The sequence below is a fragment of the Syngnathus scovelli genome, chromosome 5 (assembly GCF_024217435.2).
Source record: "Syngnathus scovelli strain Florida chromosome 5, RoL_Ssco_1.2, whole genome shotgun sequence".
Classification (NCBI taxonomy): Eukaryota; Metazoa; Chordata; class Actinopteri; order Syngnathiformes; family Syngnathidae; genus Syngnathus; species Syngnathus scovelli.
In genome coordinates, this window is record NC_090851.1 from 7097648 (window position 1) to 7123425 (window position 25778).

The following is a 25778-nucleotide window of genomic DNA, read 5'->3' on the forward strand; positions in this document are numbered from 1 at the left end:
CATGAAACGATACTGCAAACATGTCTTGTAAAACTGGACTCTCCTTGACTATGTGGCCACTTTATACTTCATTGCGTGGTGGTCAATGATGACAAAGGTGATGTATACCTGGGGAAGGTAGTGAGGAACCTATTTTGATTTGGATCCACGTCTTGCTTCACTTGAAGTTCTTGGATTAATCTTAATTTAGTGAGGCGTCAAACATCCAAAGCAATACGTTGGATTTATTGTGCTATTATGTTCTCATCCCAAATTCTTGTCTAAGCATAATCAAGTATCACCCTATCCACAACTCATCTCTCCTTCCTTTAAAAACTTGCACACACAATTGTTTTAAAAGAACAATCATGTTTTATATCACAAAAGTCAAACATTGCTGGGTTCATATAATTAAGAATTTTGCAGAAAAATATACATTTGAAGCCTGGACCACCTTCCAGCATGCAAGATGCCAGTGAACCTCAAGAGTTTTCAATCCAGTGTTCATTAAAGTACTTAGCATTGATGATGCTCTAATAGTAGTAGAGTTTAAATTCGTTTACTACATTCACTCAAAGAGTTCTCAAGGCCCTTCTACCTTTCTGCTTTCTCCACAAAAAAAGACCTTGGTACACAATGGAGAAGTGACTTTTAATATGTTCAACGCACATCTCCGCACCAATTTTATGCCCATGTTCATAACATAGTATTTCACTAGAATATATACCTGAATACACGACTGGATAACAAACACACACACACACGCACACGCAGATACACTCACACGCAAATGCCCTCACACACAAACAAAAGAAATAAAAGAAGAGCCTGCAAAATAAATGGAGCAAGGCCTATAATCTATCATCTAAACTTTCACTTGGAGCCAAGGATATGAACAGGGGTGAAACTTTATTTTCTTTGCCCTTCTGTTATGAGTCAACTCTTTGAGTAAATGGAGCGGCGAGGAAGGTGTTCAGCTTCTTGCACAGCAGTCGGCAAAGGATGAGTTTGTGTTTCAGACAAGGTTCCATACCACACGGTCATTATGCATCTCTAGATATAGAATGAGATTTGAAAATGAGAACATAAACTGCTTCTTCATATGAAAAGTATGCCTGCAGGTAGTGCAGACCTTCTACATGTGCTCTCCAAATGAGTGTCTTATCAATAAGGGCCCCCAAGGGCACCCGACAATGATAGCACTCATCTTGTCGTCTTGCCAGTGATCCATTGCCTTTCGGGAGGTAAACACAGTCATTTTAATCTTTATACCTTATAAAATCTAGGCAAGTGTCCATCAATCCGTTTGGGATAAAACATAAAGATGCCAATCCATCACTTTTTTCCTCGTATAGCTTTTTCTTCAGGATTTAAAGTTCCTGCACAGCTTTTGGTTGCGATGTATGAGGATGTTCATTTGTTTCCTAACTAGGGTGCAAACAGCCAATAGAATCCGTCAATTGATTTTCTCCGCATTCACTGCCTATGCATCTTCATTGTGTGCACTCGGTATGTAGAAACTGATCATCATAAGATTTCACAGATGTAAACAATCTGACACATTTACCAATCTTTTGCTTCACTATCAAAATTACCCATTCCTCACTGCTTTGACGATGTTCAAATTGCCCTGTAATAAACCTGATGACCAGTCGTTTCTGCTAGTTTTTCCTTTCTGCACATATGTAGATACTGCAATGTATTGCAGATGTGTTTTGTTGCATAATCACAGTATATCATATTATTATTAACATTAGGATAATAACACAAACTCAGCTACTGTGCAAATGACACTTTTGAGACAAACCACACTGTCAAAAAAACTCTCACCAGAGTTTGTTTTAACTGAACCAATCTGATCAAGGCGTGAATGTGTTGAAGGGTAAGTAAGCAGCATGAATAATAGAATGAAAAAATGTCATATGAATAAAAAATAGGAGCAAGATACACAGATGTTCAAAACTACATTTTAAGTCACGTTTAGAACCAATGAGAGAGGGCATTTGGGGAGATGGAATGAGGGAATCAGAGTGACACACCAAAAGTGTTTGAGGGTGAATGAATGGAGCCGAGGGTGTGTCTCTGTTGCTAAACACTGCCTATAATAGAGGCCAAAGATTTGATGGCAAACTTTATACCCCTGCACCCACACACACAGTGCATTCCATCAGCACTTTATCTGGCCTTTTATTTGCTTTTATCGAGCATGGCGGAGGCAGCCCGCTCAGCGTTAACAATGTCGGGCTAAAGTCATTTCACACAACACTACTTGGTCATGTAAGCTGACAACTTTTATATTCCCTTATGTCCTTGGCTTGCTCTGCCGTATGGCTTCTCGGTAGCGGGCAGTGCTGAAACTAGTTGGTTTGCAGCACCGAGATTGCAGAGTGGCGTAAATTGGGCTAATTTCAAGCCTGGAGAAACCATTACAAGGAGGCAAGCATAACTCTTAGTGGCAGACAAAACTGAAAGCAGAAGCGTACATTGCTCATGGATCTAGTACATGCCGCACTGCATTTAACTGTTCAATACAGGTCACTGATGTGCACCAAAGCGTTTCACATGCAATTTATCCCCGTTTGACGACGAGTGCGTTTTTACGCTGTCGGTAGGGGTTCTGGTCAGGCTGCAAAGGGTTCATTCGGCTTAGTCTTTAATTAACCTCATGCCCTGTTTCTATACACACTGCCAGACCTTGGCTGACCTTACAACAATTTATGCTTGCAATAAAAATGACAAGGTTATGGAAATACAGGCTGACGCAAGATGTGACAGAAAGGTTGCTGGGCCAACTGTTAATGGGCTGACAGGCCATTATCCCTGATGCCACATGAACAGCTCAGTTATCAGCAAAACAAAGGTACTGGTGTTGGATTGAAGAAGATTAAGGACATAGAAGTAGATAGATACTTTAGGGTGGCCTTGGGAATATACTGTACATGGTGGGATGAAAACAAGCTAACAAGAAATCAACACAAACTCTTGTGGAGGGAGGCTATAGACAAGAGGTTCCACATCTGAGATAATTTTAATTGGTGGTCATCACTTCGCTGTGGGCTGGATACTTGACCGATAAAACGAACAAACTCAACAAATTTAGAGGGTTCAGTGTGCTTGACACTTCATCCTTGACAGTAATTTAATTATTTCTTAAATTCGACAAGTGGTCCTTCACTCAATTTATCATACGCCACAGAAAATCACCTTTTTAAGCTACATTTAAGTCCTTTTTTCCTACTTTACAATCTAAATGAAAACTAGTCTTTCCATTTCTGATAAAACACTGGTCAAATTAACACAATGACCTTTTTCAAATTAGAAGAATATTTAAAAGAAAAAATTGTCAAACATGTTTTACATTACGTATACTTAATTAAAAAGGACGTGGACACGCTATCAATAGTGGCACATTTCATAGACTATAATTACCTGTAGAGTACCACGTTTGAAATCAAGGGCAAGGGAAATAATTAAATCCAAGTTTGAATGGCTTCTCGCGAAGCCGATACAGCTGAGCGATGATGTCTGTATTGCTAAATCAATTAAAAAGTCGAATATGGGTCCATTCAGCAGCACAAAATTATCTTGTCATTCCGGGTAATTAGCATGCCATAAGAATTCACACCCACAAAGACACTGCCCATCAAACTGCAGGACAGTTGACGACATAATAGCCTGTTAATGTCATGAAGAAGACTCCCTTACTTCATCACCTGGCTGGCTTTACATTCAAGCAAGTAATGCTAAATTGTGACAACATTTCGTCCCAGATTGAGTTTAGGTGGCATCTCCATTAAGAAACGCATTGTAAAACACAGTTGCAGGGACAGCTCATGTACTGTAGCTTTGGCCCCTCAGGGATTTATCAAGACATTGGATGGGCTGCCCAGCCCAACACACACACACACACACACCATCAATGAACCTTTGCACTTGTATATATTGCAGCAGACGATACACGTATATATGTGTGTTATAAATATTTAGTAATAATAACATTTAGTTACTGTTGATGGTTCACTTGCATTTGATGCGTCCCACATTTAGAGAGGATCATATTTCAATTTTTCACAAGTTGTCGTTGACTTTATTTTCTGTTGTTAAGCAAATAAAGCAATTCAAAAGCAACACAAAAGGACACTTTGATTCCTCCCATGTCTTTATATCCTCCGCTGAAACACCTAAACTTTTCTATTATCCTAGTTGTTCAGTAAATTTGCATTCAAAAGGATGAATTCACCCAGTGGGACATAACTTTTTTTCATGAATAATTTATTTGCTAGGATTACTTTAAGAATTTCTAACTTGGCCAGCCCTCCAGCTCTTTAGACTAATTGTAATATCAAAAGGCTTGAAGACATTTTCATTAACTTTATAGAAAATGTGACACAGACAAGAACATACATTATATTCAATATTGCACTTAGCTGGTAGGTGTTTACTTACCATCTACATTGTGAATACTGCAGTAAACAAGAAATCAGAGCAGTGGTTTGTTTTTCAACTACCCATTAAATTAATTGCTGCATTAGCTAATTAGATATTTAGATTTGACCACTTAAAACCACATGCTATCCGTCTATAAGACATGAAGCTGTACTGGGAAAATCAACACTCGACATCAAGAACATTTTCATGACAAGATTTGTTATGATACATGGTGACAGAGAGGCAAGGTCTAAAAAGAAAATCAATTTTAAGTGACAGCGGGAGGTGAGAGGGAACTTCCTTGACATGTTTTAATTGCCACCTCTGCCTGTTGTGTCTCGCCTATGCAGTCACCACAAAGGCTTCTCGGGTAAAGGAGAGGAAGAGCGGGGAGGGGGAACTCAGATCTGCTCAATGCATCAACCGCACTTATCCTCTTTAGTCTCTGACTCTCTATTGCCTTATGGCTCCAGTACACATGACAAACCCACACTACTGCTATGACCTCTCTCACACAGTACTTGTTACTATACAGTATCTCTTAATTGCCATCTTCAGTCATCGGGGGAAACAGCAGACCTGCGACCAAAGGCCATCACTGCTTTCAGCGTTGAGCAACTAACTCCCTGATAAAGCCAACTTTCTCTTTTCTTTGTGCAGTTCAGTTATGAAAGAGAGACTGAGTATTAATAAAGTCTTAGAAGTCTTGCAGGTGAGCTGATGGATTTGAACCTGTCATGGTCTCTTTCACATGAAACACAATAGAAGGACAACCCTAAAGGTTGAGTTTTCAAAAGGTTTGTATCACACAAAGACTCCTGAAATATCCAACCTGAAAGCTTTGTCATAACCATACTGTTCGGGCGTTGATCATATGTGTCAATAAACTACTAATCATAAGAGGAAAGATGATTCAAGCATGTTTTTTTTTTTTTTAATCATCGTTTTGTTGCTCTTTCTAACTTTAAGAAATCTCCGACAAATACAATCAAATGCAAATTGTAAATCCAGTGAAAAGCAAGTGAACAAAATTGTTTCTATTTCTTTTTTTAAATAGAGTCACACCCCGTAACCATGTTGCAACAACTCAGTACACAACATCACAGCCACAGATTCACATTTTGCAACCATAATAGATCACTTGTCAACTTCAGCCATTTTATCCAGCGAAGGGGAAAGTTTACATATATTTTCCACAACACATACCTTGCAGGCGGCAGTAAAACTGCATTCTAATGCCGCTCTATATGCTATCTAAAATGGGTACAGATAGCAGGCCTTTGTTTACCGCAGGAGAGAAGCTTCATTGACATTCAGAAAGAGACATTTAGACTTTGCAGGTGTCTTTGTTAATACATCATTGTCTATTAAAGGAGCAGCTCTTGGAACTTGCTTGAGGCTAAATGGGAGTCAGGACAGTAACTTACTATTTTAGACATTCAGAAATATTCTGTTACTTAGCTAGCATTGCAAGAGTCATCCTGATTCAAGTTATACATTTGTTTAAATGGAAAACCTGCAGAGACATGTTAGTGCAGTGCATTCTGCACAGCAGTCAGTCATTTAAGTTTGAAAATATGATTTCATCAGTTGCAGGGCTGGATTCATCAATACTGAATGATAAGGGAAGAAACTCATTTCTAAAAGACAATTACATCTTCAATCTCAAGGCAATCAAGAAATCTGTTCATCACTTAAAGATATTACATTCTATGTTGTGGACAGAAAATAAACATCCTCAGAAAAGCAATCAAAAAAGTAATGCTTCAGGGAAATATTCCACTCATACAAAAACAGACTTGAAGCCTAATTGAATAACTGAAAAAACAGATAAATATCACAGAACAAAATAAATATATAAACAAATCCTTGACAAGAATAGTCATAGATAGCATTTATAAAAGTTTGCCGACACATAGCTGCAATGTTCATGTGTGTTTGTGGTTAGTCCAGGACACTTGATATTTCCTTAAACTAAATGTCATGAAGTCATTCAAGTATGAAATGTCAGACTAATTCAGAGCACACGCACAAAATATGAGCTCTCAAAGGACTTTCTCAAACTATGCAGGGTAATTCATCAAAGCATAAAGGTGGCCCGGTGCAGTTGGACCAATGAATGGACAAAATGCGGGTTCATTTGAATGGAATGTTCTTTAAAAGGAGACGTGCGTTTCTTCCTTCTTTTAAATCTCTCAGTAAAGCCTATGCTGTTGTATTATATCATCATATACTTGGTAGCTGACATGAAATTAGTTGAGTTAACTAATTATTATGTTTTAATTAGAAGATATATTAAATTAATTAAATAATATGCGTGGGGGTGTGATTGTCTGCGCCCGAGTCTGTGGGTCCGTGCGTGTGTTGTATAATTTTTTTGAGCCACAGGGTAGATTTGACATTAAAAACGCGAACTGTTGAAATTCTCACTGGTTACAAAACCAACGTTTTTCGTTCAGCTTTTATCCAAAACATGTTCACGGAACAACACATTCGTTTACACCTGCCATAACATTCATCCTGAAGTGACTCTGACTCAAAGGTCACATCAACAGGTATATTTTTTATATGATATTTTTTATATTTTATATCAACAAGTGTATTTTTAATCTTGTAAACCTGTGGAGACACTTTTTTTTTCAATATATCCCATATCTAAATATTCAAAAGGATCCAGGTTATTAAAACATAGTGTAGAATGGCACGTCATCATTAGAAATTCGTCTTGTAATTTATGATAATTTACCACATTTATGTATAATTATATTTGACTGATATTGGCAAATCAGATGATGTACATCTTTTTTGGATTTAAAATATGAAATCACGTGTCATTGTGACTTTACAGGCACTAGACGCAAATGACAAACAATACAGTGACTGCAAAATTCATTTAATTCTCCAAAAGCAATTTCAACTGGTCTGTGCTTCCGATGCACTTGTGAGACATCCTCTTGGTATTAAGAGTCTTAATAATCATCTAAAATTAAGATTCATCTGCCGAAACCACACCCTGCCTCGGGATTTGTGGAATCAAATATGAATCTCTTTGTAATGAATGTAGCAGATTATAGAAGGGAGTCAAGATCAGATATTATCACGTCACTACAAACTAGGCAAATACAGGTTCATTATTTACGCATGATGTTTAATACCTGATCCACAAAGTTGGATTTGTGTAAACCCTGCAAAAGTAAAAAAAAAGAGCAGAAACGACTGACAAAAAAAAGCAACGCAGCGTTGTTTGAGGATCTATAATCTTTAAAAAAAAAAAGGGGGGGGGAAGTTATTTGCTTTGGCCCGTATCAAGCTGTATCCATACACCATCAAGTTGCATTGCTCATTTATAGCAAAAATAATAAATACCAACACAAGCTCTCATGTGATAGAGTTGACGAGCACTTTGAATGACCTCTCTTACCGCTGCAACAGTCAAATTCATACTGTTATTAATATATAATGTGACATTCAAGTATGCGTACTATTCAATCAGGAAAAGTGCTGACACAAGAACTGTTCCAGAGATTGCCAAACGTGTTTTTTTTGTTTGTTTTTTCACGAAGGGTTCTGGTGTCTCAATCTGAACACCAGGAGCATGTGAGAAGAGTACTTAAGTACGTAAGAAAGAAATGTCGATGAGGAAAAAGACTAAATTTAGAATTGTGGGGATATACAAGTAGATTTCTGAATGCCATGCTAGCTTTGTGTGCTGGAGTGTAAATGAAGCAACTAAGACTAACACACCGATCGAACCTCACCATCTGGAACAGGTGGCCAAACCAGCAACAGATGGCTCGACCCACCCAACCTCTGACAACTCTTAGCAAACTCAGCTATGCGTCGATCAATAACACAGCTAACAGTGAGAACAAAAGGTGAATTAAACATTGCAGGAAATATTGATCATCATCACTCTGAACGCAGCTTGCGGCGCCGGCTACGCTCCGCATGGTGCAGCCCACCGCTTTACCATAGTAAGCAAATTTCTAAACGAAGGAAAAGAACCTGACCAAGATTCCATCAGTGGCGGAAAGCGAAGGACATCTAAATTAATAATATGAATATATAAATAGAGGCTTACATCATATGGTGGATGTTTCTATGGCACAGATGTATTCTTACATTAATACAGTGTCAGTCATCATTGTATTATTACTTTTATAAAGCAGGTTTTTTTTCCCCACACAGTGCTTGTCTTGCATCTTATAGAAAATTGTTGAACCGTGGGTGTTTAAAATTCACTCTAAAACATAAATCAGACTTTTTTAATAGACTTGGAGTTCATAAAATATGGATCATCGTATAGGTGTGGAGCTTGCTCTCAGTTGCGTGGTACAACCTTTTCTTGAATAATGAAAGCATAAGGTCTGACTTCACAGCCCTAACAGTCCCGTATCGGAAGTGTCCTAACACAAATCCATTTGGTTGTAGAAGACACCTAAAACAAAAAAAAGTTTCATAAAAAAAGCATAAAGTTACTATTTCTAAAATGACGTTTTCTCCAAACACTACAGCCTTTCCCTACTGCCCATCACAGGACTGCACTATTATCATTGTGGCAAACACTGATATTTCTCAGTGACAGCAGCAGTCTGGCATCTTTATAGATCACTGATATTTATGGCATAGCATTGCTGAATCAGGCTTATATTACTGCTACAAATGTCAGCAAAATATCAATACTTCCAGAGAGATGGCGACAGACTGAAATGAGTGAAATGATCAAGAGAAGACGAAGCTTGCTTTCATTAGCGAGTGGATGATAACATCACTTGATTAATCACCATCTCTCTTTCCTGCTGTATGAGCCAGTGGGGGTTGTGTTGCTACCACAATAAAATATTCTCTGTTGTGTAAATCAGTCTCGTGGGCTACAAATCTCAGAAAAATGCACTTAAAATGTTTGTTTTCCCCGTGACTGATGTACATTTTTGTTTTTGATGACAATCGTTATGAATGCGTACATTGTTGAAAATGTGGACCATTTAGAAGAGCGCTGTTGTTGCTGTTTGCACAAAATGAAAGCGGGGTGATGCCCCTTTGAAATTTGCTGTTATCCTTGAAACAAAATGCTTCCAGAAAACAACAGTTATACATAATGCATGATGTTTTGTTCCTGCTCACACATGATTCAAGGATTTTCTAGTCTTTATTTCTGCTGAGGTTACTTGAAAAAGACCTTGCACCAAATAAAAGCATCGTTTTGCTGTGTTTAAAGTGGACTCAGGCATGCAGCTCCCACAACTGCCGTATAGTTGTTCGTTGTTAATCCTCTGACAGTTACAGACTAGCTTGTGGGGGAAATGGCAGTTGAGGCAAAAAACCTGCTTCCTACTAATGGAGAATGTTTGTCTGTTTCTTATGATTGGCTGATGACTAGTATGGAGTGTACCCCACCTTTTGCTTTAACATCAAGTGGGATAGGCTCCAGCACACACGCAACCCTATCGAGGAAAAATGTTGGAGATAATGGATGGATGGAGGGAATTCAACACAAGGTGTGAATATTAGTACACCGTGTATACTATAGTATGTAGCCAGAAATGTTACATGGAAGTGTTTGTGTATTCTGTGACTAACCATGACATTTCGGTATGATAAATTGTTGCATTATGCAATACACTCCTTGTAACCTAATCACAGAGTCACTGAATGCAACTGATGGCCAACAAATCTCAGAGCTACGATCAGTGGGACTCGACCTATCTCCAGTTTTCTCTGCCTCTGGTATTTTGATATTCAGATTGACTTCAATATGCTCCTATTCAACCAGTAAAATTCCTGACACATGAACTGACGCATGTACTGTACACAACAGCAAAATCAATATTTAGACTACCAATAAATGATACACCCAAAATGTTGAATCGTACGTAAAAGTTGCAAAACAATAAGGTCGAAATCAAAAAGACAAATGACAAATCTCTTATTTTCTAAAACCTCTCCAAGACCCACGCATGCAAATTTAGGCATAATCTCTCTCGGTGGAAAATGCCAGCTGAGGCTAACAATGCAACAAAATAAATGTTTCAGCACATTTGCTGACCTTACTGTTGACAGGCACTACCTATATGGCAGCCCAAGTAATTCATATTTGTGTCAAAAAGAGAATTTCTCCAACCAGGAAGCTGCTTATTAAAACTCCTCTGCAAATGTAGAGTGCACTGAGTTTCTAAGCTTGCCACCTGGCTTTTTGGAATAAAGCTCTCAATTTGTTCCGTGCATATTTATAGTATGCAGTGTATCTCTCTAGCTTACTGATTTGTTAATGAGGTTACAAATTGTTGGTTGTAGCACATAATGAAAAAGGACAGGTAAATGAATGACTAATAGAGAGGTTCTTCATCTTTGATAAGCTTGTTTCAAATTATTAAAGCACATGCAGTCAGCCATAAGATCAGATGGGACGTATAAGACAAAGGAGAGGAGCAGGAAAGACTAAACACACATCAGAAACACCAGGAGGCACCACTGAGAAATACGAAAGCACTTGACCTTGGTTACAAAGATGAGCAAGCACTGAAAGGGAAACTAATTACACAAATAAAATAAGGATAATGAGTAACAAGTGAAACCAAATGGGGCAAGTAGGAGACACCCGCAAATAAGATAAGAATTTGAATTTGCATTGAGTTGCCAGATGACTGCTGGGATAGGCGACCCCGTGGGGACAAGCGGTATAGAAAATGGATGGATGGATGGATGGATGGATGGATGGATGGATGGATGGATGGATGGATGGATGGATGGATGGATGGATGGATGGATGGATGGATGGATGGATGGATGGATGGATGGATGGATGGATGGATGAAACTACATGCACAGCGGAAGACTGGCTAAGCCGCATCCAAAATAGCCACCATGTTTACATGATATCCAATGTTTTTTATTTTACCCAGTTATGTTTCATAATCAATCCAATTTAAATTATTTTTAACATTGAAATGGTCACAAATGTACATCATGGAACTTTTCTTTCTAAAATGACATAGCCAAAGACAGAATTGAAGCATTGATGGTATCATTTACCATACTATTATGGAATTATGGTACCACAAGCACTATGGTATTGGTTTTGTGTTAAAATATTCTGCTCAGCTAGTTTTTGTGTATCCAGGCAAATGAATTACGAGAGCAGATTCTATTACATCTTTTGAAAATCCCTTTGGATTTAGTCTCATAAAGAAGACATTATGAGGCATTTCTGACAAGAAGAGAAGATAGAGGAAAGAAAGAAATGCCAACCAATGTCCCAGACTGTCAGCACTGCCGTGCTACAATATTACCGTTTAAAATTTGCACATGAAAATGTGTCTATCATGTGCAAATGAGATATTTCTGTCCAGTCTGTCTGTCGTTGTAATTAGCAGGCTCACTTGTGTCTACCTAGAAAATGTGTTGTCATTTCAGCTGTCCTGTCACTCAAATTGTCTTTGTGGCTTGGACAAAATATTATTAAAGGATGTTGTATTTTCTACAGGTTGTAAATACAAATGAGGGAATGTCAAACAGATGATTAACGGATGATTGAAAAAAATAGTTTAAAGGCATATCATTACCAATATTTCCATTCTCAGGGGAAAAAAAACTTGGTCCAAGCAAAAACAGTTTCCTCACAGCAACAAAACATTAATGCTACATGTGTGTTTTCTTTTTGATATAAATAAATGAGTTGATTCTGTAGAGTCTGTGCACGCAAGAGTGAGAACACAAACACCCAAAAACAATAAAAATATTATTTTCACTTTGAACTATTATAGTTGGACACCATGTTTCAAATTCTGGGTTTCAAATAGACTCAGGCCGCTGCCTGGGTTTTCTGGTGTTCCGGCTCTCACCCATATTCCAAAAACATCGAAGCAGAGTATGCGGCAGACGCCTAACATGACTGTTAGGTTATACAATATTTAACTAAGTGAGCCATTATCTTCAAGGGGACAGGAGGACGTGAAAATGGAGAGATGGATGATTACAGTCTAATCGACAATATGCGACAACAGGCTGGTCTCACATGAATTACAAAACGAGTTACCTCAACATGTTTAGGATTAGTTGGCCTTGGAGGAGGTCCGTGTTGCGGGGCAAGCCAGATTTCTGATATTGGATCTAGTTTCATTGTGCAGGTATACCCATTGTTGTGACCAGTGAATGCATACATAATCTAGTCAGTGGTTGGAATATAAACTCCATTTTGTGAGGCCAGCGGCTCATTTCTTGGAGGTTGGTGCTCTCGCATAGGACAAGGTCAAGGTCTATCCCGCCCACCGTCTGCATCCATGATAAGATCAGCTTTCAGTATCTGTTCCAGTGATAGCTCCAAATTCAGTCTCCTGGCTAAGACACCATTTTCTGGTTGGGTAAGCCCCTTCGATGGGCGAGTTCTTCAACAGCTTCTCATGCATGTCTCGCTGTGTTTTTGTCTATTTTCTCCAGGTCACTTCTTCTGTTTTCTAAGAGTTGCAGAATTGTGTTTTTAGTGTTTGGAAGACATGCAGTATGTTTGTTGTTCCTTGACCTTGGTGCCTTGTGGTCTGTTCTACATTTTCTTATTTTAGGGCAAAAGTGGAATTCTTTTTCAAGATTTTGTTTCCAAGACAACAGTATGTGATCCAAGACAGAAGTCTGGACTTAGCCTATCTTATATATTTATTTGTGCAGGAACCAATTCATCTAATTAATTTTAGCTCAAACCCCAGATGGGTGGTGTAATAGATTTGACGTTTTTTAAGTCTTACAGTAGTGTGTTTAATTCGTATCATGTTGTAGTCAAGACTGAAGTCTTTCTCATACTTAGCCAAAAATTATAGTACATATGCTTCAATATATTTCGACTACTTTTTCAAAACTAGTCTGTCTAGGGATAAAACCATTGACATGCAGTGCCTCTCAGAGTGACTTTATTAATTTAGGCAAGTTATAATCGAGCAGAGAGTTAGCAAGAATGTAAAATGAGTAAGACTTCCATCTAAAACTTTTTTGCATCCAAGTAATGTCTTGTCTTCTCCCTGTTGCATTAGATTTTCTTTTAGTGTCTTAAAAGGCGTGTCAGGGCTTCAAACAGAATGATTGGAGTTAGGGCAGGTCTTTTTTTTAATGATCTGATACAGTAACTTGTCGAATACAAAATTGAACTGAAACAGGATCTAATTCTATCATTAATTTTACCCACCTATACAAAAACAAAAAGCTATTTTTGAGTATGGAGACCCATTGCTCCATTTAGCACAAAAGTTCCAAAATCAAATGCCAAATTTCACTAATAAACCTTCTATTTGTAATGAAAATGACATCTTTTCCTAAAAAGGCTCTGGGCTGGTCATTCTCTACCAGCATTTATTGCTCCTACAATATAGAGATTCCAGCAATTATTGCGAGGGGTAGGAGTTAATAGGGTTTATGAAATATATGAGGGTCACTTTGGTGTGAGAATGCCTTCCGTAGCAAGTGCTAATTAACATAGCTGTATGAGTGAGCACTCTCCGAAGCAAAATTCATGTCTGACTCACATATTAAGTGGTTGAATAGTATGGTGAAATTTTTTGGGCCACCATTATATACATATATATATTTTAGTAACGTTATAATGACACCATATTCAGTATGTTTAGAATCAGTCGCTCGAGAGCAGACGTCCATCAAGGACAAATTGGCATCAACAGTGAAACTAAACAGAGTCTCATAGTTATGTTTTTAGCGGGATGTTTCTTCCTGTAGTAGTGTGTAAAAGTCAACAAACAGTGAGGCTAATGTGGTGTCATGAAGTAACTCAAGTGCATCATTTAAAGAAAAAAAAGAAAAGAAGAGAAAAGTTTCCCCTTGAGGTTTGTAATGTAATGACTAATGAATATTGAATTTAAAGCTGCAATGGCCAACGATTTTTTGGTGAGTGAAATCATCAAAGAATGCCGTCTGTTTTTAAGCGTGCCAAATTTGTTTATTAGTGTTGTGACTTTTTTTTTCAGAAATTATATAGGCAGCTGGATTCACTCGATTGTGTAATTTTATACTTGAAGGGTTGACCTACTATAACTCTTTGTGTACAAACTTTTAAAATATCCAGAGAAACTTTTCAGAATACGCCCGTTTGAACTTTCAATAGTTAATGCAGAGGATGTGCTCATTGCTTTTAATACTCTAAGGTAAAAACTTTACGAAATCTCGTAGTTAGATGAGCATCAAGCCTAATTTAGTCTATTCTAAACATAATTATAAATTGATCAAATGTATTCACATTCACAGATTGGAAAGAAAATGGAAAAATGTCATTCAAACTATTATTGAACAATGATAACTGTGACAAATAAAATGTATCTTGTCACAGACAGCCCGGTAAATTAACAAATGAAAAACATTTTGACGATTGAGCTCGCAATAAATGAACTGTCACAATAAATACACAACATCACAGTGATGTTACAGAGAACTGTTTATGTGATATATATTGATTGCTAATATTAAAGTTAGCAAAGTAATTCATACTGCACACAGGAGAAGGCCCCAGTGATTTCCATTTCATTCACCAGTTTTTCTCATTCACAGAGTTCAATAATTCATCTGAAATTAATATGTACTATCGTCACTGCACAGTTGTGAATGTTTATAGTGTGAAAAATCTTTTGTTGGAATCATTATGTGCACATAGACAGAATATCTAACAGTGTTTATTGTTTAGATGTTTATGCTGATGTAGCTGAAGGCTACCCACCCTCATTGTGCCCCCTGTGTGCCAAGATCAATGACTCAGTGCTGACTTGCAGTAAAAATGATCAGTCTACTGCTTTGATAAATAATCCCTGTAATCCAAGAGAGCTCTTTTGGAGAGGGGAGGGGAGGGGGGGTTAACACCAATTTTGACAACAATCTCAACATCACACAATTTGTGGTTCTCAGCAACAATGTTTTGAGGGTGATTGGGTGGATAGGAGGAGTGGGGGCAGTGAATCCTTGCTGTGAACAGCAGATTTGGATCAGGTACTACATCATATGAAGCAAAAAATAAACATGGATGGGATGGAAATAAAATCCTCAATCTCTAACTGAGAAACTTCCTTTCCTTCTTTATACAGGGCAGTATTGGCTTTATTTATTTTGTATTTTTTGGTGTGTCATTCAATGAAGGTCAAACCTAATATGTGATAGCGAAGCTGTCATTTTTTATGGCAATCCAAAAGATGCGCAGTACGTTTTGCCACAAGGTTCGACATTTAACAGTGAAAATAAAAACAGTTGAGCAGACTCACGCATTAATTCACTGGATTTTTCCGACTAGTTAAGACATTAAAAAAGACAAGATAGTGCAGTCCCTGTAAAGAGGTGCCATTTTAGAATAACCTCAAGCTGTTTAAATAGATTCCATAGCTACCTCCACAGTGGCTGGGTTTGAAGATAAATTGCTACCAGTGGACGGCAGAAGGTGATTCATTGTGTCTCTTAATAGTGAGAATGTTATTGTCAGAGTAGTTCATTAAGTCATTACAACTGAGATGAAGAAACGCATCACTAGTACTATGACTCTTGTCAGACCATACAGTCTGTGCTCAGGGCAGAATTCAAAACCTAAATTAAAGAAGAAAAATAATCGGCTGTTCTCGCATCACAGGTATCCCCTCTAGATGCTTTATATCGTTTGAGGCCAAGTGAGAGTTGCTTTTCTTTCAAGTTGCTGTGATTGTATTCCATTCATTAACTCTTATACCTGTAAGCTAAATTATTTTGTCTATTTTCTTTCAACATTGTCATTTTCTTTTCCTCCACTTTGAACTTACAGTAGATCTAGGGGAGTCCACAGACATGTTTGAATTATTATAAATGAAGTATAGTTACTTATATATATATCCCATGCCATCACTCTCCTATACTGAAAACATTTAGATTGTTTTGTAAATTTTAAAGATTTTATATAGGGCTTATACAGAAAACTCAGTCTGGGGCTGTAACATCAGGAAAATCCTAATACAGGAGGAGAATTACTTAACTAGAACTTTAAATGTTTACCGCTGTTTTCATCAGTGTTTTAAAATATTAGTAGGCCTTTTTTTTTTTTTTTTTTTTTTTAGGACGCCTTACAGATGATCATGGTTGATGGCAAAGAGGCAGAATGAAAACATGTTTTCTAAAGGTTTAGTTCTAATTTTGATGATCATAAATCAATGTATCAATGGTGGATCAATGTCCCCAAAGACTACAATGCTACTATGGTAGTCCGCCTTCTCCAGAGAGAATTGTTATACATATTACGGCTTTAGTGACATTTATGATACAATTTCATTGGGCAGGCTTGTTGTTTCAGTATCACTCACCACATGCTCATTAAACTGTGACATTAAACTGAGCATTTGGAGTCAAATGGGTATTTCTTCATGGCTTGTTTGATTTTGACTTTGGGTGCATCTTTGGGTGTTATATGACTCAAAACACAATTTTGTTGTTGGAAAAGGGTTCATTAGACAATTAAGATGTTTAGAGGGCATTCTTCAGCATTCTCACCAACAAAGTCTCTTCTCTGGGGTGCCAGAATACTCGGAATGAGTAATTTTTTCCATTTGACTGCCAGCCGGCAACAAAGTCACTTTTAATTGACCAAATGTATTCTGAGAAGCAAATTCAATGGAAGGCACTGTGTGCAGTGCAGCTGAACAGATCTTGAAACCAGATAGATGGCTTGTGGTGTCGTTTTGCTTTTGGTCTCAGTGTGACTTGGTGTTTGGTTTTTCAAATGGGTCACTGCCATTCAATGTTCCCTTTCTAGCTGCCTTACACAGGCCTGATGTTTGAAGGTTTTGTCTGACAGCCCGCTTATACCTTTATTCCAGCACAATCTGGTTTAGAAAAAGAAAAAAAAAAATCTTGTGAAAGCACAGCCTGTAAGGTTTATGAGGTCAGCATAAATTGGACAAAGGGGAATGTGGGGGTTATTTTGTATTTGAATTGCTGTTTATTCAATTATGTATGATCAATTAGCCATACGGTAGTTACCTTTCGATTTGGACGTAACTCACTTCTATAGTTACTTACCATGACCACACTCTATGGTTGTTTGTATAGTGACGCAAATAATTAGACAAAGCAAACATTATTCACGTGTCAGCCTGTGATACTGATTTTTGTATTTATCTATCATTATATGATCTATCAATTTCTGTGTTGAGTAATACAGTAATCGTCTAAACATTGTGCATTCATTTGACTACATTAGAATATTAGCATTTGTTTTAAACTACTAAAATGTAGTTGTTTTTTAAACTGTTCCTTTGAGTTAAAGATGTACTTATGTAATTGTTACTTGGTATTGTATCTGTTTTTTGTTCACTGAGAATTATGACTGCATGAATAAACAGACTTGTGTTTTTGACATTGAATCAACAAGCTTGAGCCTTGCAACTTTACTCATGCATCCGTTTCAAACAGCACAGTTCTTTGAATTTCCAAGGTCAAGGGGACTTTACATAACTGACAAGGCTACACACCATACCTGCTCGGTTTAGCTATGCTCGCCTTTGTAACCATTTCAAAAACATGTACGATGTTCAATGCATCGGTCGGAATCAGACACACAATAGTGAAGAGGCATGAAGGCCTTTTTTGTAAGGAGAATGACGCAGGTCAGTGTAGGCAAGGTAACAGGAAAACCTGGCTTTAGAATGTGTGTTAATTTTATAATTTTGTGCCATGTATCCCCAAATGTGAAAAAGATGTAGTGATGACAACTATGCACGATTGATAAGTAACCAGCAGTGGTTTATGTCACTTACTTTGATCAAACCCAAGTGGTTCAGTGAGTGACGGGGTTTTCAGAGGAGGCCAGGACAGACACACTGTTTACCTCAGTCAGTCAGTGATTCGTGATATAATGCAGTGTGTGACCATCACTGGCTACAGATGATAATGCCACATTGCCAGACCATAATATTTTATTTATTTATTTATTTATCTATCTATCAATTGAGAACATTCCCATTTGTAATGTTGACCTGGCAGGCTAAAAGTAAAGCTCTAATAATGAAAAGAAAATCGGTGGTGTAGTAAACACAACCTAATCCTTTCAAACTATGGCAAGTTAAAAATGGAAAACAGTCCCTCGGTATTGGCAAAAACTATTCAGGATTATGGACAATTTAAAGACTTTGTTGACTTTGTTCATTTTAGATTGTGGCAGCAAGTAGGCAGACAAACTGCATTCAAACTCACAACCTTCTTGCTGTGGCGACAGTCCCAACGGATGCACAACTGTGCGGCTAAGATACAGTATGCGTTGCTCATAATCATTCAGATTGTGTGAAAGGAGCCCAGAGCTACAGTATCTCAATCCTGCCTATGGTTGGCAGACATATTGTCTTAAGAGAGTCCACACTACCACATAGGGCTTAAGTAACTATACTGTATTTCTATTGGACTGCACTTTATTTGGGACCCGACAGAGCTTTTTGATGGTGGATTAATATCGATGGACGTGGTTTGTGTTGGCAGGGGAGACAGTGTTGAATGCTAATTGTTTTGAAGGGCACGGGTTGTTATGGTAACGGGAGACTGCAGATGTGCTGTAGAGAAACGATAAATGAAACAGAAGGGAACGTAAAGATAAGGTGGACAGGCCTACTAACAAATATACTGCACAAAGGCACGTGAAACACATTTCGTTATACACTATGAATATTCAAACTAATGCTGGGCAAGTTTGAAGGACATTTGACAGGTAAATTCACTCTTGACAGTGCCATAACCAGCAATGAACCAAACATATATAATAAACAACCATTAATTGAAGTCCTAATTTTTAAACTGCCAAGACAAGTCAAGTGCAAATAATGTAGATATCTTGTTTCTTCACCAATTGGACCCTAGAGGAGCTCGATCCACTGATTTCATTTGTTAAAATCAAAAACACAAATGCACAAACCAAGATTGAATGATTCATCCATTAAGGATTGGACTTTTGAAAGAAAATGATATAAGGTTTAAATAACCAAAGTGAATTGTGAAAGAGTTTTAATCAAACATCATCCATGAATGTGATGTTAAGATTTTGATGTAGACGCTTTATTGCCATGAGAACAGGATGTTCATTTAACCATGCTGCTGCTTTCAATGTAAAAAGACACGTCATTATAGTCGTATGTGAATAATGAGTTAATCGTGATTCCACTCACTTACTGGTGCGGGACTCTGTCACTCACCTTCCTGACATTGCCGCTTTCAGCGAGGCGATGCGGGCCCACTTCAGCGTTTACCTCTGTGCACTTCTGACGAGCCGAGCAAAGATTCTGTTGCACCTGTGTTAACATATGGAGAAAAGGTCTCAGAGGAGATGACCACGTTTCTGCCTGGGTTCTCATTTGCAGCCATGTCTGTGGCACAAAACATGAGGTGCATAAAAAGGAATAGTATAGGCACAACCTGTACACATAACTAAAAAGCACTTCCACTTAAAATTGGTCCACAAAATGCATGTTAATAGGAAGGTTTTGATACAGTGAGTAAAGAAGTAAATTTTTGAACATTTTATCTTTTGCAGCATTGTCAACGCTACACAAATACTGCAGATGTTTCCTTGCTTTTATACTGTTTTTATATTTACTTGTGTATGCTATTTTATCTCTGTACGGCGAGCTTGATTGCCTTGAAAGGCGCCTTACAAATTAAATGTATTATTATTATTATTACTTGCTGAGCTGCTGGGTAGCCACAAACATCCATCTTTTTTCTGTACTACAAAACCTGTTCAGGGTTGCAAGGCGTTGACGTCTATCTTAGTTATTAACTTTGTGCGAAAGGAAGCCTGGACAGGTAAAAAGTCAATCACAGGGCACTTACAGTAAGAATACAGAGAACCATTCAAACTTACATAACTGCCAAGTGAACCCACTTACAAAAGTCAGGAATGCAACCCAACACATCGTCAGCGACCACAATTTTTTTAGTTTTTTTCCTCCACATTCACAGTGCATTAAGATATGCGGGGAATTCAATGTGACTATGTGAAATAAATAAATAAATAAATAAATAAATAAATAAATAAATAAATAAATAAATAGAATAATCCATTTTTATTTACCGATCTGAGAGGGTAAAAAAAGTGTTAGAATAATACAACAATGACAGGACTCTTGATAATGTAAATGTTTGGTAGGGCGGGCAAATTTAGAAGCGATTTGCATGGGATATTGTTCCCATCCCATTTTGAACAACCCACGTCACGCAAGGACAACAGTTGTTTTGACTGCTCCAAAATGACATTCCTCCCCCCAAGCATTCTGCTCTACCATATCCAGAACATTTCTTAAAATTCTTATCAGACTGAACAAAAGCTTCACAGTCATAATGACATTTCAGATGAAATCTACAGTCAGTAAGTTCTTCATTTTCCCACTAACATCCTGATGATATTCAGCACTGATGAGCTAGCACTGCAGTTTATATTCTTGCCAGCTGGAGTCTCTGGCTCTGTTATGCGTGAATGATAACAATAATTCCCAATTTTCTCAGTCTTGCACGAAGCTATTGTCGCAGACTACACATTACCTCCAAAATTTAATCACTTTGTGACTTTGAAATATAACAGTTGTCTATATGTTGCAGTTTGGTATTGGCGGTGTCACTATGTGTCTCATTCAGTTTAATTTCAGAAGGATTCCAGTGAAACCTACCACACATATGCAACGTGAATATATTTTTAAAGCTATGACTGCATGGTGAACATTAGACATAGTTTCTCTAACAAGCAGAATATTTCAGGTTGCTAATGATATGTTTTCACTATGTTCCTGGCGGCCATGGCATCCTTGTTTGCACAAAACGCCATGGGGTTATAGCTATAGCTATATATAGTATTTTATTCCTCCATCTTTCCAGTCATTTGGGGCATTGACAAATACACTGTAGCTGTGTGTCATCTGCATAGCCATTACAGGCAACATTGGCGTTCTGAACCATTTGAACCATAGTCAACATACTGACAGAACAAAAGTTGTGCAAGGACTGACCCTTAAAGGATTCCATATGTCATGGTCATTCGATTGGATTCAAAATGTTTCTTGGACTGCTGTGACTATTTTTCAGAGTTTAAAAATCTCCACAGGCAATATTGGCCTGTCACATTTGCTCATCGTGTCTCCCTACGTTTTCACACATCCAGCTGTTTTCTCCACAGTACCCGGAACCTGACTGCTGTAGCCACTGGGCAAATAGTGTTAATGTAGCTATAGGTACCACATGTTTCATATACTATGCAATAAATTAAATATCTCATCATTGTGATGATAATTCACATAGAAATCAACATAATTTATGGTTAATTGCCAACTCAGATGCCAAATAATGCTGTGCATATTCTGTTATTGCTTATTTTCTCAAAACATTATGTTCAAAATGCTGTATTTGATTGAGCAGATGGAGATATTCTTTAAAAGCATAATGTTACGAAACATGTTTCATTGCTTGTTTTGCTTAACATTTTAACAGTACATACAAACGCAGAATCCAATAATAAAAAGTTTCAGTTTTGTACTAAGGGAAGAAAGGAGGTTAATGACAACATTTGGCCCTTTATGATAAATACATTCTTAAAAAAAAACAAAAATGCATAGGCCCTTTTGACTTTTACATGATACATTTTTAATCAGCAGAGTAGTCATTTCCACAATACGAACATGAGCTGATAAAATCTAGCCAGACATACACCCTCCATAAAGTTGGAAGCATTTCCTACAATACGTAGGCCATGCAGAAAATAACCAAGTGTATAAGGTAACAGCCTTGATATGATCATAAATGCACTCCCTTAATATAGCCGTTACAGGCAATACATTTCTCAAATGATCCATGCAGGGTAAATGAATTAGGAGACATAAAATAATCTTGTTTGAAGCCAGTGCTCTCCTCACAAATTCTATCAACATTTCAAGCTGTTGGAGTGTGTTAGTGAATCAGCTAGCAGAACTGGTCAGTTAGGTGCCTTTCCAAACATGTGGCATCCATTTTAACTTCAATTTACAGTTAGCAATAAGGGAACACTTTGACTTTAAAGGTTGAATGGAGGGTGGGAAGAAGAAAAAAATGCTCCCCACCAGTAAACGGTGTATATGAGGAAGCACCGGTGCAAATGCAGTGGAATGATAAAGAGGAAAGCGTTGGGAAACCATTTTAAGAGGAAGAGGGAAGGGTTTCTTATTTAATCCCTGTGAGGCAAAGCGACTTAATGGAAACTCTCTCTTATCGGGCATAGTGCAGAGACCTTACCATTGCCTGTGCTTCACTTTGATGTGTCTGAGAAAGAGACCACTAAACTCGGCTTCGCCACATTTACGCACACAGAGAGGCTCGCAACCTCTTTCGCAGGTTACACTGTGCAATAGATCTTTGCCTCACAGATAAGCTGTTTTAGAAGAATTGGCTTTATTTTAGTATCCACCTCCCTTTTAATGTTCATAATATGCTCAAACCAACAGGTACTCCAGAGTTATGTGGATCGGTCCTGTATTATAATCGGTTGTTGCTTCACGGTACGGGATTGAAATGCAGTCTCTATCACATTACAGAAATGATATCGTTGATTTATTACTCTTTAATGGGTTTGGATATATTCTGCTAAATGTCCAATAGTCGGCATATTTTAATATTGTAGAAGAATATATCGATTGAGTGTTTTTTATTCTTGTTTATGGGCACCCCTACAATTGTGAAATGTAATTTACTTTTATGCTAATAAAATAAAAACAAATAGACTCATACAGATGTATATTTGTACCGTAATTCCCTGACTATGAACCGCTACTTTTTGCACAAGCTTTGAACTTTGCATTTTATAGTCTAGTACGCCTTATCAATGTTTTTTTCATTGTTTTTATGATATTATCCGAAGGATTTGTTTTGGTAATAGAAATAACAGGTAATAGAAATGAGGACATTTAATTTAAAACATCTGTGTTTTATAGTCTGGTGAAAATTACATAAGAACAAAAGAGCGTTTTCCTGGTGTGATTTATAGTCCAGAAATTACGGTAGTCCAATTATAATCCATTGCAGTGGTATGTCTACATATGGACGCCTATACTTACAAACATTTCGAGATACAAACCGCAGCCTCGCGATTATTTTGCATCTACATCTACTAGGTTTGAAAAAGCAAAAATAAAACGGTTTTGTTTTTCTGTGTGTTTTACAGAGAAATAGGGCAAAAAGCATGACATCTGGGACAGTCCGGTGCGCATTATTTGCTTTTACATTGGTTCCTACGGGAAACGTTGCTTCTACTTACAAACCCGATTGTGGAGCAATTAAATTTGTAAGTAGAAGCACCACTGTATAGAGGTTCATAGAATATTAAACAAAAAAAGAAGTATTTGCAGAATTGCCAAGGTTACCTGCATTCAAAGCTTTCATGTTCTTGTCTCGCCCTTTTCATTCTACGCTCAGTCGCGTGGCAACAAGATGATGACGACAATGTCCCAGTTGCCAGCATGCTGGTAACAAGTAAAAAAGGAGATTTTGCCACTGGAAAGAAGATACATAAACAAGATGTATTAGAAAAACAAATGTCAGCTTTAACAATTTCTTTTCTCCTCAGCCGCTATGTGTACAGTAGTTGTAGTAGAAAAAGTTACTGCTTGTCATGGCCAACACCATGTCTGCAGTCTCCTTCAAACTTTTATTCACACCCCCAGATCATATCGTCACATCTGTTTACACACATTATGTACTCATCAGCCTTAACAGATAGCACTTGTCAAAAGAGCAATTATTCCTAAAATAAGAGATAAGCTCGACAGCTCGAATGTAAGAATCAAGCAGGCATAATAGCCAAGCATGTAATTTAAGGGGGAAGGACAAGGAAAGACAATGATAAAGCGAGAGTGACTGAGACGTGAGGGCTCATTTGTCATTCAGATGTTACTTTACATATCACGTTTTAGACTTCACGTTGACTCTGATAACGAACCTGCTTTGTTAGACAAACATTATAAAAAGAAATGAACCTAACTAACAAAACCAAAAGACTTATGATGACACCAACATTAGGGTTGATATTATTTTCATTACTTTCACACAGACACACACATAGGCAAATGAACCACTGTGGAAATTATTGTTATATTACAAACAGTAAATGTACTTTTACATCCTAATGCTACACAATCTAGGAAACCTCACATATGTGACATTTTAACATCTCAAAGGAAAGAAAGCCATGGCTGGACTGTGGAGTCAGGTGTCATACGTACATGTTGCCCACCCTGGACTATTTCAAGTATTTGCTTCTGCTCTGACTAAACTTAAAATAAGAAATCGGAATGCTTAAACTCACTGGACCTCTTGTTATTCATCACACTGTGGAGAGGGAGAAGACCAAAGAGCGACTTGAGTGGATTTTCATGAGCCTTATTGCAGCATCGACATGCAAGAGGATACTTGGTGAATTATTCAACCCAAAATAACACATGCTCTCATTTTCGGTTTATGGTGCTGCGATGCTTCAGTGACTAGCGAGCTATGTGAATGGAATTGAAGCTTTCATTGTGTAAAAATAGTCAGCATCATTGAAATAAATAAATGAATAAATAAATACATTTAAAAATTCAAGATTATTACCTTTATTAATATTTTTCTTTCAAATTCAAACACCCAAACCCTGGACACCCTGGTCGTTTCCTGGAAAAGACAGCACAAAGCAAAGAGAAGCAATACCCAGTTAAAACACAATGTTGCAATCACATCTTTGGCACAGATGCTTTTCACTTATCTTACAAGATAGGTTTCATTTCAGAGGGAAAAAGTCAGGCAGACAGGATTAACTCATAGGTCAAATTTTGTCATTTCATTTGAAATGTAACATGCGACTGTGAAAATGGAATGAGAACTTGAATGTAGTAGTATAATGAAGCAAACTTCTGGTGTCTCATTATATGATATCCAATACCCTACTTGCACATAAAATGTAGTTAACTTTTACAGAATTTTTATGTAGTACCATTTAAGGCTAAACTAAGTTTTCATCATTAAGACAAGATCAGAACAGGTCATTTTATTCTTGCACGCCTAATTTCTTTTCTTTTTATCTCTGGCATTCTGAACAATTAAACCACGACCTTTATTCTATTCAGAAGTCATTGCTATTTCGGAAGCAAATCTACGTTACATCCAACCGTGGTTTCCCGGCCGTTACCTTCTCAGACTAATCGATATGCTGAGACTGAGCGCGTTTAATTAGAGTGAGGCCAGAAAATCTGCTCCCACTCTTGTTCAGCAATGTCGGATTTTTGCTGATGCCTCAATCCTCACCTTCTCACCCTGATTTAGCACAGGCTCAGCAGAGGAAACATGCTGTGCCTTCTGTGCTTGCTCCTGAGCATGAGGGACAATCCTCCATTGGGAAT

At 37.6% G+C, this 25778-nt stretch overlaps 1 long non-coding RNA gene across 1 annotated transcript in view; it reads right to left on the bottom strand.

Annotated features, from left to right (window-relative positions):
- LOC125969205 (uncharacterized) overlaps positions 1 to 25778 on the bottom strand; it is a 53583-nt gene that overhangs the window by 4997 nt on the left and 22808 nt on the right. The window contains exons 4-6 of the long non-coding RNA XR_007481504.1: positions 24994 to 25053; positions 23769 to 23898; positions 19584 to 19679 (exon numbers count right to left, since the gene is read on the bottom strand). This is a non-coding gene — a long non-coding RNA (uncharacterized lncRNA). The remainder of the gene's footprint in view (positions 1 to 19583; positions 19680 to 23768; positions 23899 to 24993; positions 25054 to 25778) is intronic.